The sequence below is a fragment of the Cnephaeus nilssonii genome, assembly GCF_951640355.1.
Source record: "Cnephaeus nilssonii genome assembly, chromosome: 4".
NCBI classification, from domain to species: domain Eukaryota; kingdom Metazoa; phylum Chordata; class Mammalia; order Chiroptera; family Vespertilionidae; genus Cnephaeus; species Cnephaeus nilssonii.
Genome location: NC_137075.1, coordinates 93,087,046 through 93,100,643, shown reverse-complemented (window position 1 = coordinate 93,100,643; position 13,598 = coordinate 93,087,046).

The window sequence follows — 13,598 nt, the reverse complement described above, 5'->3', positions numbered from 1 at the left end:
TTTACCAAATAAAGATTCAATTACACATCACGAAACAAAATTTGCATTCAGAAAAAGTACAAATGTAATTACCAGGACTGAAAAAAGGGACGTATAATGACTGATAATATTCAATTAAGATAAATGCCAATTGAGAATCTTACTGAGATGTTCTTAAAAGGATGACACTATGTACCCAAAATTTTCCAAGCATAATGATGCTTTTTGTGTCACTAAAAGCACAGTATTTATGGAAAATATGTAGGTTTAATATAAATGGCTTCAAATGTTGATAGTAAAATGAATAAAAATATAATAACGATAAACATAAGGAATCAAATAATCACTCTCAATGATAGAAAATTTAAAATAAGGACATTAATTTAATGAGTAATAAAGTGAGAAAAGAAAATACACATAAAGTTTTAAAAATTATACTCAGTCAACCAGGTTGTACCAGGGTCAAAATTCATACTGAGAGAGTTGTATTTATTCCATGTATTGTTGAATTACCAGAAAAGGAAAATAAGGCAAAATTCATGTATTTCACTATTTATACATCAGTTGTGAAAATAGGTTTAAACTTTAGTAAAAAACTGAGAAAATAACTTTCAATATTAGGCAATGACTTAAGAGGATGATGAGAAAGTTTAGTGGCTAGCCTAATCTCACCAACATGGGTGGCAAAGAAAAAGATGATTAAGCCAGAATTTTTACCCAAAATTCAGAAGCATTTATTTATGCTGTGCATGACACATAATTGAAATTTATTGCTGGGAGAAATAGGTTCATCTACATGGATGGCAATGCTATTCTTTGGAACAATTCGGAAATGAACTTCAGTATTTCCTGGATTTGTCCAACTGTGCACTATCATGATGAAACATGAAATTTGACCCTACACCATAAATTGACACACAGGGGGAATGAGGACTACATGCTGGGAAAGCAATTAGATTACACTAATTACACTTAGACAAGATCCAAGATGCACTAGGAGAATTCAACATAATATCCCCAAATAAAGAATGAATAACCATCAAAAAAATTAATTTTGAATTTGTGCTATTTACCTTTATTTGGAATGATCCCTTGCTTACTTTTAATTTTAAAAAGGAAACAAAACAGATCTAGTTTGACATTCCACTTCCAAAGCAATAAACTACATATTTTTTAACTTTAAACATTTTTTTCTAAATTGAAAGAAATTAATGTAAAATATGCAACAAAGGTGATATTCTAATAAAATACAAATAATTTAGAAAAAGGAAATGAAAAAGTTTTTTATGACTATGAAAGTGGAAAATTCATGTATAAACACTTCTAAAACAAATTTTAGAACGGCTATCTTCTAGCAAATCACAGATCAAGGTATTTTCTTAACTGAAGACAAATTATTAACAATTGAGTATCCAACTGTTATTTTTAAGTTCTCTTAATAATGCTTCAGCATTGAAAAATTTAGAAGGTCCATAAATGCATCTAGATATTGCTTTAAGGAATAATTTAAATTATGATATAAAATAGCAATTTTATGATGAGATTATGAACATAATATTTATTCAATAAAAATAATGTATTACATGCAACCCTATTACAATATTTGAGCATGCTATATAATACTTGTGATTTGTTTCTGAATTTAAGTAATACTTTAAGTAAGAACTTTATTGGCAATTCAGATTGCTATAGCTTTCGCAAAGTGGTTTCCCCAAATTGGAATTAAAAAACTAAGAACTTCAATGACTCAAGAAAAAATGATGTAATTTGTCAGAAATTTTGTGAAAAAATATCTTGCTTAAATAACATAATTAGAGATATTGCTGAAATTAAGGCAAGAAAAATAAAGATCTTGGAATAAATGTGTAATTTGTTAATTCCATGTCTTTACATTATGACTCACCCTAACATGACCATCAACAGAACACCCAGGCATGTGCAATAATAATTAAATTCAGCTGGCTTTGATATTTGCCGACGACTTACAGTTACATAACTCTGTCGCTTTTTTGTGAAGGTATGTTTGTTTTGGCAGGAGGATAGATCATAATTCAACAGTTCGCTTCACTTGTAACGTTCGGTTTGTCAGAAGCATGGTATATAGGCTTCCCTTTTGAGCCCTGAAATGCTAGGGACAGGCCTGGTGGATGTGTCTGCAGGTGTCCTTCGGTGGAAGAACACAAGCGTGGTACTCAGCATCCCCAGCAGAAAGCTTCCTTCCTCACTACTTTTTTTTTTTTTAATTTCAGGGAGAGAGGGAGAGAGAGATAGAAGGGAATCATTGATAGGCTGCCTCCTGCACGCCCCACACTGGGTATCGAGCCCCCAACCAGGGCATGTCCTCTGACTGGGAATCAAACCGGGACCTCCTGGTTCATAGGTCAACACTCAACCACTGAGCCATTCCGGATGGGCTTTCCTCACTACCTTGATATCTAGCTTGATATAAGTTCACAGTCTTCTCTTTGTAAGGCTATATCCTTCAGAGAATATGTATACATGAAAAGGAGTCCAAACCTTATTTTTTAATGTGCCTTGCACCAAAATAATAAATTGCCTAGGAAATGACTGAAAAACACAAAATCATTGATATTCAAAAGCGACCGAGGGCTCCAGAGAGTGATTTCCTACCTAAGAGTACAACACAGAGAGGGAAATAGAACTTTACAGTAGAGAGACCTCACAAACATAACCTGAGCCAGATGGTCAAGGTCAACATCAACAGTGATAAATCATATTGATTGTGTGGACCCTTGATATGGTGTGATGAGAAGGGCCCTTCACCTCTGTAGTCCTTCTCACAAAACCCATAACCCCAGTCTAATTATGAGAAAAACATCAGACAAATCCCAATTGAGGGACATTCTACAAAACAGCCTGCCAGTACTCCCTCAAGATTGTCTGTCTCATCCAAAACAAGGAAGATCTGAGAAACTGTCATTGCCAAGGAAAGCCTAATGAGATATGATTCAATGCAATATGGTGTCCTGGACTGGATCCTGGAACAGAAGAAAAAGATGTTAGGTAAAAACTAGGGAAAATAGGAAAGGTATGGAGTTGAAAGATATGAACCATATCAATACTGGTTCATTCGCTGTGACAAATGTACCTTAGAAATGGGAGATGTTAACAATTGGGAAGCTGGGTGTGGAGTACGGTGTATGGGAACTCTGTACTGTATTTGCAACTTTTCTGAAAATCTAAAACTCTTCTTAGATTAAATGTTGTTATTTTTTTTAATGTCATAGAACATGTAAGAAGGAAAAAAAGACCTCAGATGAGGCCTCCTAGCTAGAGAGACCCTACAGAGAGGGAGGTTCTTGTGACACAATCATCCCAGAACTCAGACTGTCCAAGGAGACACCTGGTCTTGACATGGTAGGGCACTGATTCCGGAACCTTCCTGCTTCAGCCATCCTGATGCTGATGGGGAGCATAAGACATATTGGGGGCTAGCAATCTGAATTTGTTCCAGTAACCTGCCTTCTACTGCACACTCTTGCTAGCCGATAATTAACTCCATTTGTGAAAGAATGTAGGAGACCAGCAGCCAGACTCTGTACCTAGTTAATCAATGTACCTAGTTAATCAATGTCCCTAATGCACATTCCTGAAGTCACTGCCCCTTCCTTAATTATCTGGTCTTGCAAGACCTATTTACCTAAATACCTCCAATTTACAAGGGCCATAAACCAAGCATGTAAAAGCTTAACTAGAGGGAGGTCACAGGCGCCGTCCAGGATGGACATTAGATACAATCTAAATTAACCATTCTAACTGACTTGAGGGGGGCTGTGAGAGTCCACCACAGAAGCCTGGTAGTTAGGAAACAAAGAAACTCAGATATAAAGAGAAGATCTCATTGTCCAAGTGGTTCAGGATCTGGATCTTAGAGTCCCCTGAACCAGCAGCACTGCTTTGAATAAAGGCTTTTCCTGAAACCTCCGAGAGTCCAGCTGTCTTCTTCCACGCCAATTCTATAACAATGCCATAAACTTCTTTGTAGGAAATAGCCATGCATACAGTATGTCACCAAGAGCCATAAATAACCCTGGAACCTCAGGCTGCTTTCCCATAAGCCACCTTGACTGAATCAGTCACGGAGTGAAGGAGCTTTCTCCCTCACACCCTGAGAGGAACCATGTCAACTGACGGCCACAAGGGGGCACGTGAGGCCATCAAGAGCAGCCGGCAGAGTGTGGGAGGGTGAGCAGTTTAGGATACAGACCTGGGAGGGCAGGTTTGAGTTCCCCTTCCCCTGGAAGGTAGCAGGCAACAGGAGAATCATGCATTGGATTTCAGGATTCTAAGTAAGGGTGACTGAGGAGATGACAGGTGTGCATTTCCATACTCACAGCCGTGAATACACTGCAATACAACTCATTTTAATTGTTGAACTTTGTACCAGCCATCTCGCTGATGGCAGACAACTTGATTTAGTCTATTAGGGGTTAAGTTTTGTTCAGTCTAATAAAACAAATTTTGGGTTGTGTTTTTTGGGGGGCGTGGGGGGGGGCGGGATAAAGAACATTATAACCTGATGAACAAAAAGAGGCAATAAAGCATCGAACAGACTGTCAAATTACAGCAGGAAGGCTGGGGAGTGTTGGGGAGGGGGGGAAAGAGATCAACGGAAGGACTTGTATGCATGCATATAAGCACAACCAATGGGCACAAGACACTGCGGGGGGTGGGATGAGGGCATGCGACAGGGGGTAGGGGAGGCTGGGGGAAGGTCAATGGGGGAAAAGGGAGATATATGTCCTACTACATGTAATACTTTAAACAATAAAATAAAATTTAAAAAAATAAAAATAAATAAATAAAACTGAACCAATCCAAGATCTATTCACGCTATTGGTTCTGTTTTCCTAGAGAATCCTAATTAATACACCCCAGTACCTCCGATTGGGGTGTATTTGGACATGGTGTCTTTAAAGAGATAATTAAGTTAAAATTAGGTCATTAAGTTGGTCCCTAATCCAACGTGTCTGGTATCTTTACACGAAGAGGAAATTAGAACACACACACACACACACACACACAGAGGGAAGACCGTATGAAGACACAGGCAGAAGGAGCCATCTCATCTATAGGCCAAGAAGGGAGTCCTCAGAAGGAACCAACCATGACGATACCTTGATCTCAGACCTCTACTCTTCAGAACTGTGAGAAAATGCATTTCTACGGCTTAAGCCCCCCAATCTGTGGTATTGTGTTATGGCAGCCCTAGCACACTAGTACCATGACACTGGTGTCCTCCAGAGCCACAGTCTTTCTTCATGAAGCTTAACACACCCAAAGCGGGAGATGCTGATCGAGAAGGTAGAGCAGTTGCTTCACCCTAACGGGGTGAATCAGCAGATCAGCAAAAATGAGTGTGGGCCACATAAGTGTGTGAGTTGCTGCTTCTCTTGTGCCTTCCAAATCTCCCACAAAAATCTGGTGACCCTCCCTAATCCAGGAAACATACAGGAAAGGGAATGCAGTCCAGCCAGGACACGTTGGCATATGACGAAACCAACATAATCACCCCCCTCAAAACTTAGCCCCTTCTACCATTTCCATTGCAACAGTGGTTCTAAAAAGGGGCTTATTTTTTCCCATATTTGACAATGTCTAGAGATTCACTTAATTGTCACAACTTTGGGAGTGTGGCATCTAGCAGGTAGAGATTAGGGGTGCTACTCAACACTTTTTAATGCATGGGGCCCCACAACAAAGAATTATCCAGCCCCAAAATGTCAATGGTCCCAAGGCATAGAAACCCTGCATTACAACAACAAATTTCAAGAATTCAAAATTTTAGCGGATGCAATGAAAGCTGAGCTGAAGAAAGGGTGTTCCAGATTTTTCTCCCTCTAGTTTGCAAAATAGCTTCCCCCTTCTCTGAAATTATGTCATCGACCCAACATCCTGAAACTCAGGATCCCATCTTATACTCCACGGAGTTATCAATATATATATTTTTTAAAACAAGGTGACTTCTCCTTCAAAGGGAAATTTGGATGCCAAGAGGTAAAGTAAAACAAACTTCTCCACCTTGATATATATGAGTATATACCAAGAAATACTAAGGCAAAAAAAAATCTGTAAGTATATAACAGAAAATGTTTTTAGGGCTTACTTCTGACAATTGCAATGTGAGTTGCTTTCCTTGTTTGCTAATTTATATATCTTTTTTTTTCCCCACTAAAAAACATTTTTAGTAAAGGGGAAAATATGTCTATGCAGAAACATGAAAAAATCTTTACAAAATACTACAAGTGGATAAAGTACCAAAATTAGCTGTATATACAGTAAATTCTCAACTTCGTCAATAGGTTCTTGAAATTATCACTTTAAGTGAAATGAGGCATTGATAGAGGCAATTTCACCATATAAACAAGAGTAAATTTCTGATGACATGTGTCTAGTCACAAAAACATCACCAAACTTATAAAGAGCCAACACACTTCTAATATTAAACAGTGAAATAAATGTGAGCTATACATACATGTCAGAGAGATTAATAAAAGCAAGTAAGAGAATTATTTTCCATCCTGCTTATCCCAGTTCAGGGTCTCAGGTGGTCAGAGTCGCTCCCGGCAGCTCAGGGTACAAGGCAGGTACCAGCCTTGGACAGGACGCCCTTCCATTGCAGGGACAGTCAACCCTGACCCACACTCACTCAGATGATGGAGAAATACTACCAGGTAATGAACCTAAGGTGTACATCTCTGTGGTGTGGGAGGAAACCAGAGTCCTCTGAGAAAATCCACGCAGACCTGGGGAGAGCTGCAAACTCCACATCCACAGCGCCCCACCCCCAGCATCAGTATTTTTCTGGTCAATGTTACAACAAAACAACATTAAGCAAAACAACGTTATTCAACAACCTTCTGTGTTGCACTGTATGCCTCCATTTTTTTAAGTATTAAAAATACCAGGGGGTGTAGGGAACAGTAACAAGAACAAATGATTAGAAAAAAATACCTCAACATGTTTGTCTCATTCAGGAAATCAAGGGATTGACGATGCGCTCCGTGGCCCTGCGGATCCGTCTCTTGCTTCAAAGGTGCTTGGATGGAACAGAACCAGGACACCTCTTCGTCCCACCTCCCATGACCCTCCAACCTCTTTTCCAGTCTAAACCTTACAAACCGTTTGCTCAGCCACCTGCAACATCCTGGACCAGCCAACACTGTTTAGGGGGGTAGGGGGGTGGGTTGTAGCTTAGCTTTGTATTACCCAGCAGCCAGGAGCTCCCAGATTCACCAGAATTACTTCCAGGCGTCCTCAAACTATGGCCCGAGGGCCACATGCGGGTGTTTTTGCCGTTTAGTTTTTTTACTTCAAAATAAAATATGTGCAGTGTGCATAGGAATTTTTTCATAGTTTTTTTTTTTTTTTTTTTAACTATAGTCCGGCCCTCCAACGGTCTGAGGGACAGTGAACTGGCCCCCTGTTTTAAAAGTTTGAGGACCCCTGATAGAGGCCCGGTCAACCACCCGGTCAACCTGCATCTGCGGGCCTCCTGCACCTACCTCCCTCTGGACCACGAGCCTGCGGAGGGCCTGGGGCCACTTCTTCCTGGCGTCTCTTGAAGATGCAAATCCAGCGGACAGGAGGTGTTCTCTTCCAGGATGTGCAGAAGCCGTTCCAGGATGAGTGGGGCAAAGCCCAGGACGCCAGGGACACTCCGTGGTCACCGAGGAGATCCTGAAGCCGACCCCTGTGGACATGCACGCCCCGGGGTCTGTCTGCGCAGATGCCCGTCTAGGCCACTTCCTGCAGAAGTGCTTCCTGGGTGAGGAGGTGAAACTCATCAAGATGAGCGATGCCCTAGGGGCTCAGTGGATAGAGCGTCAGCCTGTGGACTGAAGGGTCCCAGGTTCGATTCTGGCCCAGGGCACATGCCCGGGTTGCGGGCTCGGTCCCCGGAGGGAGGCGGGGGGGGCTGTAGGAGGCAGAGGATCAATGATTCTCTCTCATCATTGATGTTTCTATCTCTCTCTCCCTCTCCCTTCCTCTCTGAAATCAATAAAAACATATTTAAAAAAAGAAGAAGATGAGCGACACCTGTCTGACCCCCCGGGCTGGGCTGGGCGAGAGTCTCTTCAAAAGCTCACCCTGGCTGGTTTGGCTCACTGGTTAAAGCCTTGGCCTACACACTGAAGGGTCACTGGTTCGATTATCAATTACGGTCAAGGGCAAGAGCATGTACCCCGGTTGTAGGCTGACCCCACACCCTGGTGGGGGCTCATGAGGGAGGCAACCAATCGATGTCTCTCTCTCATATCATGTTTCTCTATCTCTCCCCCTCCCTTCCACTCTAAAAACTATCCTTGGGTGAGGATTAGCAATAAAGAAATAAATAAAATAAAAAGGCTCACCCTCAAGCATGACTAGGAGCCTGTGGAGCCCAAAGGCTTTTGAGGGGCCCCTGCACTCCCCAGTTCTGCCTGATCCTCTCCCTGCAGCCCCTAGGCAACCTTTGAACCACCCTGGAGCCCTTTCCCATACAGTGGACCAAATAGATACAATAAAGCTTTTTGCAGGAAAAAAAAAAAAAAAAACACAAGAAGTAACTGGTTTTCCCTGTTGCTGCTTTTCCTAATTTTTAAAAATGAACAAAACAGCCCTAGCCAGTTTGGCTCAGTGGATAGATAGAGCTACGGCCTGTGGACCAAAGAGTCCTGGGTTCGATTTTGGTCAAGGGCATGCAGGAGGCAACCAATTAATGTGTTTCTCTCACATAGATATTTCTCTCTGTCTTTCCCTCTCTCTTCTACTCTCTCTAGAAATCAATTTTTTTAAAAAAGTAAAAAAAAATTAATAAGACATACACACACTGTATAGTCCCCTGGCCTAGAGCATGGCTGGAACCTTCGAATATGATGGATGTCACTCCTCTGATTAGATTGCACTATACAGCAAAGGTGAAAGGATTTTTCATAGATATGAGGTCCCTAATCAGTTGGCTTTGAGTTCATAAAAAGGGAGATTATCCTGGCAGGGCCTGGCCTAATCAGATGAGCTCTTTAAAAAAAGGTTTATGGTCCAGAGATTCAGAGAAACAGACTCTCTCACCTGCTGGCCTTGAAGAAGCAATGAGTTTGCTGCCATGAGTTTTATAGCTTCAGGGAGACAAATTCTGCCAATATCCTTGTCAGCTTGGAAGGGGACTCCAGGCAACAGATACCTCAAGTGCACATTCGGGAGACCCTGGGCAGAGGACTCAGCCAAGCCGTGCCAGGACTCCTGACCCATGGAAACTGTAAGGTGATAAATGTATGTCTTATGCTGCTAAAATTGTTATAATTTGTTAAGCATAAATAGAAAATAATTACAACCTACTAGGTTTCTAATGAAAAAAGGTGTATTTTAATACATAAACATTAGACTGGTAACTAAGAGATCTGGGTTTATATCACCACCATTATCTTGCTATATGATCTTAAACAAGTCACCTCAAGCATGGAGTTTTTGAAATACGTTCTATGAGAGATAAAGCGTTCACAATTCTATGATTCTAAATCTTGTCACAATCAACTCTGAATTAGCCTGCTTCCCTCCTGCCCGCCCCTCCTGCTTATAACGCAGTCTTGTATTGCTAAAGATAAGAGGCCCGTTAGTTGTGTTGTCAAAGTCTTTTCATAACAAAGAGATTCTCTTTATAGCAGTATTTATTCTGCAAAACATGGCACTTGCCTCACTACAACCCAATTATAATTTGGAATAAAATATGTAGCAAAATGCTTAAGATCAAATACATACAATCTAGGATAGCACAAAGGAACATTTTATGAAAAGGAAGAAAATCCAGCAAAAGAAGGATTAAACTCCATTTATGCTTCTTAGAATGTAGAATTGGGTTTTGAAAAGGAAGGTTATCAAAAAACAAGGGCAAGCAGTCCAGCCAGAGGAAAGATATAGGAAAGTGCTGGGGCCTGCCAGCAGCTTTAGCTGTATCTGAAGCAGAAAATATGCGCTGTGGACTGAATTGTGTCACATTCAAACCTTCAAAAGCCACATGCTGAAGCCCTAACCCCAATGTGATGGTATTTGGAGACAGGGCTTTGGGGAGGTGATTAGGTTCAAATGAGGTCAGGAGGGTAAAGTCCTCCTGGTGGGATTAGTCCCATATGAGAAGAGACACCGGTGTGGCTCAGTCGGTTGAACATTGTTCCATGCATCAGAAGGTCGTGTGGGGGCCCTATCAGGAGTACACCAGATGTTCAAGGCCAATCTGAGCAAGGATACAGCGATTGTATTGTATACACTGCACAGGCGTACTTTTTTATAACCCAAATACTGATGTCACTATCTGGCAAGAAGCCTCTTTTGTCTAAGTTGGTATAAAGTGGGTTACTGACCAGCCGGTATGAGGCGGCTTTTTTGTAGGGCTGGGCTGCCGTGTGTGCAATGGCTCCAATGTTTGGAGCTGCTTTGTAAGCTACTTTGAAGAACTGTTTTGTCTAATGGCTACTTGGTAGCAATGGCTACTTGGTCTGCAATAAAACCTTTCTTATACGCCTATGGCTTCTCATGTCTTCTCCGTCTAATACCCGGCATCGGAGAAGGACCTGTGCTCCCACAGTTGGCGTAGTCAAGCAGGATCAAGGAGTAAGTACTCCGACACTTGGCTTCACGAGCAGGATTTAGGGGTAAGTGCCCCATCTGCCCCGCCGGAGATCAGTTCAATTCTCACTCAGGGCACATGCCCAGGTTTGGGACTCAGTCCCCAATAGGAGGCATGCAGGAGGCAGCCAACCAATGTGTCCCTCTCTCCTCCTCTCCCTTCCTCTTGTTAGAGAGTGGGAATTTTTGAGCATGCTTCCTCCTAGTCGACTTGGCCATATATCCCAGCTGCAACTAACAAAATAGCCTTACAGGATAAATTATTGTCAGTTTTCTTGAGAACAGGATGCCAGTAAACCTTACAAGATAGATCACTGTCAACTTTCCTGATAACGGGATGCAGTTACTTACTCCACCAGGCGCCAGGACTCTGTAAATTACATGCTGACGTTACTTAAGACTGCTTTGTTTTAAATTGTTTTAAATTGTTTGCTCTGCAAAAACAGGATGTAGTGAATGGGTTTAAATAAGGTCGGACACAAAGGGTCGGGGCTGCTCTCTGGACTCACTGCATGGAGACAGAGCAGTCAGCCGGCCAGTTATTAAAGGCTCCCTACATTTTAATTTGATCTGGACTCCAGTGGTCGTTTACTCACGTTCATTCCACAACACTCTCTCTAGCAAATCAATAAAAACATTTTTATAAAAAAGGGTTCGCCGAAACTGGTTTGGCTCAGTGGATAGAGCGTCGGTCTGCGGACTGGAAGGTCCCAGGTTTGATTCCGGTCAAGGGCATGTACCTTGGTTGTGGGCACATCCCCAGTAGGGGGGGTGCAGGAGGCAGCTGGTCAATGTCTCTCTCTCATCGATGTTTCTAGCTCTCTATCCCTCTCCCTTCTTCTCTGTGAAAAATCAATAAAATATATTTTTTTAAAAAGGGTTCTCTCTCTCTTGCCTTCTGGTTCCCCATTACTCTCTCTTGATCTGTGACCTGCACTTGCTCGCCATGTGGCCTTAAGTAGCCACATGACCAGGGCCATGTGGACCCTACACGCAATGGACAGCAGCTGGGAACACAAGCTCAGCCAGAGGCTGGGCAGGACTATGCTTTAACGTGGAGCAGAAACCCTGTGCAGTGGCTTTCATTCTAGCTCTGCTGAAGACACGGCTGGACTTTTGCCTTGGCAGGACAGCGGGAGATGGGACCTTGGAAAGCCAGGAGTTTAATTCCACACAAATAAATATCACTCAGTCTCCCATGGGGGTCTCAGGAAATTCTTTTCCCCGTGGCACTCCAAGATCTCCACTTCCAACAGTAACCCGTGGGGACACAGAAGGCACCCCACTGATAACAGTTCAACTACAGGGGTGTTGCTGGTGTTCTTCAGCCAGAGGGCATTGACAGTGCCCAAAAGGTATTTGTTTAAGAAAGAAGAAAGGAAGGGTTATCCTAGGAATACAGTCAAGCATGCATAATGACATTTCAGTCAACAACAGACCCCATATACAATGATCCCATAAGATGATAACGGAGCTGAAAAATTCCTATCGCCTCGAGACATAGCTGTTGTCAAGTCTTCATGTCTTATCTCAATGCATTACTGTTTTGTGCAGCCTCAGTCTATCAATAAAACTACAAATGCCGAGGGGCACTCACCTGCTCCCCCACCCTTGAGCTTCCCACAGACATCCCCCCCTTTTTAAACCATTGTTACTACTGGGCCAACCCTGTGGTTCTTATTACATGGCAAGACACCCTTCAGCAATAACATTGGGAAAGTTTGGAGAGAGAAAAAAAAGTTTATTACTTATAGGCCTTGGAGCACTCCAGGCACACCAGGGGGCACACAGCAAGGTGAGAGGGGAATAGGGGGAGAGAGAGAGAGAGAGAGAGAGAGAGAGAGAGAGAGAGAGAGAGAGAGGACAGACCTGGGGTTCTACTTTTATTGGGGTCAACAGTGGGGTGTTATCAAACCCCAATATGTGAGTCCATTTGCCTTCCTGCTTTGGCCAAAAGAAGGTGAATGAGCAGGAGTTTCAGTGGAAAAAGGAAGTAGTTTTTTGGATTGATGTCAATCCAGAGTTCGGGTGAGCTCATGCACTAAAAGACCCAGCTTCCAGAGGGCAGGTAACTTGCACCTTACATAGGGCAAAATCACAAGACACCATGGATTTGGGGTTTGGTGTGGGTTAGGAGCTGATTAGTCAAAGGTGAGATAAAGATAGCAAATCATTTCTTCAGCCCTGGGATCCCCTGCAACGTTTCCCTATCTGGTTTCATGGAGAGGTCGTTGAGGGGGTCATTCAACCTGAGGGCTCAGGAGCTGAGACATAACTTAGGTCAAGACATCTCTTCAGCCTGCCAGAGGCTCAAATCTTGTGACCCTTTGTCAGGACTGGGCTACTACTATCTTCTGCTTCCTCAGGGGTTGTGATTAGGGGAAAGGCTAGGTCTGTGAAACGTGCAGAGGAAAAAGGACTTTTAAAACGAAGGCTACGAATCAAATCAAAATTATGAGGATCCTTGGTGTAGGGGCCCTAGGGTTTCATGTGAATTTAAAACATAAAAGAGAAAATTTAAAAGGTGGGAAGAGAAATAAGTAAGTAGTTCAAATGGTCACTTACAGAAAGCAACCAAAATCTCTAAAACAAATGAGCCTATTTCCATAATGATAGGCAGGAGAGAGGGGGTAGGGTGGGGGAGGGGATGTTTACCTACTCTGGTGGCTGGCAAATGGTTTACTTGAGATAGGCTTCCTTGAATCTGGTGACCCTTTGAAATGGACACCAGCTTTGTTTGTTTGTTTGTTTGTAAATATATTTTATTGATTTTTGACAGAGAGGAAGGGTTTGGGATAGAGAGCTAGAAACATCGATGAGAGAGAAACATCGATCAGCTGCCTCCTGCACACTCCCTACTGGGGATGTGCCCGCAACCAAGGTACAAGCTCCTGACCGGAATCGAACCTGGGAGCCTTCAGTCCGAAGGCTGACGCTCTATCCACTGAGCCAAACCGGTTAGGGCTGGACACCAGTTTTGAAGTGGACGCCTCAGC